This window comes from Poecilia latipinna, unplaced genomic scaffold, assembly GCF_001443285.1.
Source record: "Poecilia latipinna isolate Pla-1442-1.1 unplaced genomic scaffold, P_latipinna-1.0 Scaffold390, whole genome shotgun sequence".
Classification (NCBI taxonomy): domain Eukaryota; kingdom Metazoa; phylum Chordata; class Actinopteri; order Cyprinodontiformes; family Poeciliidae; genus Poecilia; species Poecilia latipinna.
In genome coordinates this window covers 164,647-169,536 of record NW_015113006.1, presented here as the reverse complement: position 1 = coordinate 169,536, position 4,890 = coordinate 164,647, and the positions used below count along the sequence as shown (strand labels likewise).

Here is a 4,890-nt window from a genome sequence, read left to right as displayed (position 1 = left end):
TTTAGATTAATCTAAAAATTTCTTAGTTTTCTCTAGTAACTTTTTGAATTTTTAAACTTAGAAATGTGTGTATTCCAGAACATTTCTGATATCAATTTAAAAATCTTAAAACTTTATTCTTGGTATTTTATGTTTTTATTACATTTTTTCTTAGTATGGCCTCTCTGTCATACTTTTGAAATTGATAAATAAAAAGCTAAATATTTTTATGGATAATCTCAGACTGGGCCACCAGTTTGTCATTGCAGACAATAAAGATGTAAGTAGTTACATTTACTCAATCACAACTACGCTGTACTTTTTTACTTTACTCTGAATATTTTTGTTATTAGAGATGCGCCTGAACATGTAAGGCGAGGAGGAAGCTGCCGCAGTATGACTTCATTTCTGTGAATTCTGCTCGTTGAGAACTTCCAGGGACGACTGGACGACTGAACTCAATAATTTATGCTCCATGTTGCTGCGGCGATCTTCTGAGGAGCAGCTTCTCATGACATCCACTGGAAAACAAGAGCTAACAGGAGCGGGAATCCACATTCCTGAGGATGGCCTTGCTGGCGGAGGCTCTCCTTCACATCCTGGTGAGGAATGTCAGATTCAGCCTTTGTCCACACACTGACACCCAGACTAATAACCAGGATAAATATGACCTCAGAGGTGCTGCTGTGACACCCTGAGGCCTTTTCTGACCAAACATCTGGCCCTTTAAGAACAAACTGATTACTTCCTGAAAGATTATTAGCTTCTTCACAAATTCTTCACTTGTTTCTTCATATATATATGTATGTATTGTTGTGAAGTTTGTCAAGATTGGTTCATTTATTATTCAAATTCATTTTGTTTAGTCAAAAAGCTATTTTCTGCTGACAATTATTGGTATATCGGTTTTGTCATGGTGCTTTTGGCAGTTGGTGGTTACCATAGTAACGCCATGAGACCTTCACTGACCCATTTCAGGAGTTCGAATTACCATCATCGCGCTCATTTGGGAAGTGGCTCTTTAAAAACAAACTGATTAGTAGATTATAAAACTTTCACTTTTTTCTAATATATTTCCCAAGTTTGGTAGTAAGTAGTTACATTTACTCTATTACATTTATGTGAGTAAAAGTACAACTACGCTGTACTTTGTACTTTTATTCTGAAGACACTGAGCATAACTTCTTTCTTCCTGAAATGTAAACAAAAATGGAGTGCCATCAGATTTTGTAGGAGTCTGATGCCATTTGTCTTTTGTCATTAGTAAAACACAAACCATTAGCCTTAGACATGCTCATTTGTTTTGATTCTATATTTACCCAGAATGCCCTGCGCTATAGTTCGCTTTGTGCTTTTGGAGCGATGTACAGTCTGCTTGCATTCAAACCGCATCAGAAGTTTGAATGCAAGGGTTCCTGAAGTGAACTCAACCTCCAGTGAAACAGATTATGGCTTCAGCATGTTAAACTTTACATCAGTTATCCTCACCCTTCCTGGTTCTTTTGTTTTCTGCCCTCCTGCACATTTCATATTAAACATGAAGCTGAATTTGATCTCAAAGCAGAGAGGAAACTGTATACTTTATCTCTCAACACTGCAGTGTCCAGACCAAAAATGACATTCTGTGTCCTTCATTCTCCCTGTTCACTCTCAGGTTGTAGAAAAACAAGAAGACTGCGTCCTCATGTTGTTTTTTCAGCAACATTTTATTTTAAAATTACATAACAGCTGCTTTCCAGTTGTCTTTGTTTAAATAGCATTTTTTTTTAACTTGGGGCGTTTTGGATGCTTCCCAACTTTGCAGAAATGTCGTTAAATGTTTGTGTTGAGCTGAAGGTTGGAGTCAGGGTGAGGTTTGTACCGTTGGCCTGCAAAGTGCTGACCCAGTTCTCCTGCTCTGGTTGGCATCACCTGCAAACGGCGGCCGGCTGCACAGAGACGCTTTCACTGTGCCGCAAACACTCGCTGGCCAAGTCTGTGAAACGTGACTGTGTTTGAAGTGATGAGTGAGCGAGGCCGCAGAAACAAGCTGCAGGATTTCTGCTGCTCCAAGTGTGTGTGTGTGTGTGTGTGTGTGTGTGTGTGTGTGTGTGTGTGTGTGTGTTTGTGTGTGTGTGTGTGTGTGTGTGAGGCAGACGTCAGGAGCAGGACTCTATCCAGAGCTTTTTTCCAAAATAAACACTCAAGCGCGTATGCTAAAACTAACAAATGTTAAAAATAAGCCTCTTTCTACGTCATGTGTCTTTGAGACTCAGATGGAGAAAGTATCTCTGTGGAAAATTTTCTTTTTTCTTTGTATGTGTGTGAATACATTTATAGTGATCTTTGCCTCCATAAAACATGTAAAAAAAGTTTAATTGGACCCTTTCTTTCAACATTTTTTTTGTCAGGATGCACATAACTTATTTACTGCAACATAGAAAAATCTTTTTCTGTCATTTACCTGCAGCTCCTGTTTTTACAGAATATCTAATTTAAGGATAGCTTTATCTTGCTAACGAAGTATTTAGTTTACAAGCTAACTGTTCAGCTCCTGGTTAAACATTTAATTTGGAAAATAAATTTACTTTGAAAATTAACTATATAGTTTGGAAAATCAAAGTTTAAGCTCATGGTTGGGTGCTAGGGCATTCATCCATGGGCCCGTCATGTGAGTTAAAAAATGTTTAAGATTGACGGGAAATTTAAAAATATCACTTCATAATTATCTGTTATTGGAAGATTGGAAGATTAATATCTGAACACAAACTATAAAGTCTTAAAAAAATGCAAACATTTTTCAAAATGTAATTAAATAAGCAATATAAGCCTGGTGGCCCACCAGGCTTATAATACACAGGAGGAAACCCTGGAAAATAAATATTTACTTTGGTAATATTTAATTGAAAGCTAAATATTTTGCAGCTAAATATTGAGATTAAATAAATAATTACTAATTTATTTATTAATTTAGTAATTACATTAATAATTTTATTTGTTAATTTAAATAAATAATTGAAACTATTTTAATTATTCTAGTTAAAATAATTAAAATAATACATGCTGATGTTTCAGTATCTACAGAGCTAACACTCTGCTGATTTAGTAATAATTATTTATTATTACTAAATAATTACTAAATTAATTATTGAGTAAATTATTATTTAGTAATTATTAGGCTGTTGGCAGGAAAGATCTCCTCTAGCAGTCTGTATCAAATTTGAAGAAGCCTCTGACTGAACACACTCTTGAACATTTAGATAAATAATTAATTTAGCTAAATATGTAATTTGCAAGCTCAGTATTTAGCTTTTAAGCTAAATATTTTGCTATGACATTTATAAATGTATAATACTTTTTTTCTGACAAGCTTAATAAAGAAAATGTTACTCTTATTATTTTATTCATTTATTGCAGTGTAACCTTCCAAACGGCATTCTTTAAAATACTACTAAATTATTCTCTCGATATTTTGATATTGATTTTATGAAGACGTTTCATTCAAACCTGTTGATGAAATGATGACTGAGAGGAAGCGTTGAGTCAGCTGGGATCAGATTATATCTTCACTTCATGATCATATCTTCACTTAATGTTAACGCAGATTAAAGCGCTCCAGATTGTGCTTTGATGAGACAGCAGGGCTGTGAGTCTGTCGGGTTTCAGATGACGACACCAGGAACACGACAAGATCCTCCAAGAATCTCTGAAACTGTACCTGCAGCTAAACTAGACGGGTCAAGTTTCTCTAGTGTTCGAGCATCTATAGGGCTAACTCTGCTAATTTACTGACATTTACACACACATTTTTTCTGTGCAGACATAGATTACTTTAATATAATAATGTGGAAAAAGTGTGAATATTTTCTGGATGGATTGTAGCTCCAGAATATTTCCCCAAACTCTTAGGAATCATTAAGATGTTTTGGGAAAAGATGAAATTAAACTTTTGTTTTGTGATTTTATTACTGAATCATGAACTTTGACCTTAACAGATGTGAGTGCTTTAGATGTTGTTCAGGGTTATTTTTGGCGTTATGGGTGAATAATTTCATTTATTTATTTAAAAAACTCAGTTTTTAAAAACAAAAAATAAAATTAATTAATAAGAGAAAACAAATGCATACATAACCAAGAACAAAAATAATTAGCTTACTACCTTTATGTTTGAAAAGGAGTAGAAAGAAGTAAACACTTATTTAATCTTACCCCTTACTATATATATATATATATTCAATAATTAGCAGAAATCTGTAGTTAAAACCATGTTTATATGTTAAATTATGTTACACAGGCTAGAGCTACAAAGTACAGCATAGTAAAAGTACTATTTTATACTAGTAAAAATTATTATAAACTGAATCTCATAAGACAAGAAAATCTGAATTCATAATAATGATATGAAAATTGTAAATAACTCCTTATCAATTTACACCCTGTAAATTCTTTATAAGACAACAACAACAGAAGATTAAATTAATGATAGTAAAATAACATTAATCTAGTAGTAATGGTAATGGTAGCACAGAATTATTGCATATATAGGAGTAATTTGTGGAAGATGTTCTCTGCTGAATATTTCTATAAATGAGGTGCAGCTCTGGGCGTTTTCCTCTCTGAGTTGAGCCACACATGAACCTCTGTCCTTCAAGGCCGGTGGGAGTTGACACATTGGAGGAAAAGAAGAAGCCTTGTTTGAAAGGACTCAGACGTTTCTGTGCGGTTTCACACAGAGCTTATGTTGTTTACGTCAAACTCATAAATGCAGACATCAAATATTTCCTTCCTTCCTCCCCTGAATTCGTCTCTAAGGTTTCAGCTGTGTTTTGCCTCGGTTAACTACTGTTTACCCTCCGCTGCTGCAGTCATTGAAGTGCATGTTTTAGCTGCACAAGGTGCGCTCAGGCCATAATTACTGGAGCAGGTATCGGG

The 4,890-nt window shown here is 34.7% G+C and overlaps 1 protein-coding gene across 1 annotated transcript in view; it reads left to right on the top strand.

Moving 5' to 3' along the window:
* Positions 1-244: 244 nt before the first annotated feature.
* The window catches only part of serp2 (stress-associated endoplasmic reticulum protein family member 2), a 21,722-nt gene continuing 17,076 nt past the window's right edge, over positions 245-4,890 (top strand). Inside the window, exons 1-2 of the mRNA XM_015037051.1 lie at positions 245-259; positions 333-581. The gene's annotated coding sequence lies outside the window, so the exon portion shown is untranslated. The remainder of the gene's footprint in view (positions 260-332; positions 582-4,890) is intronic.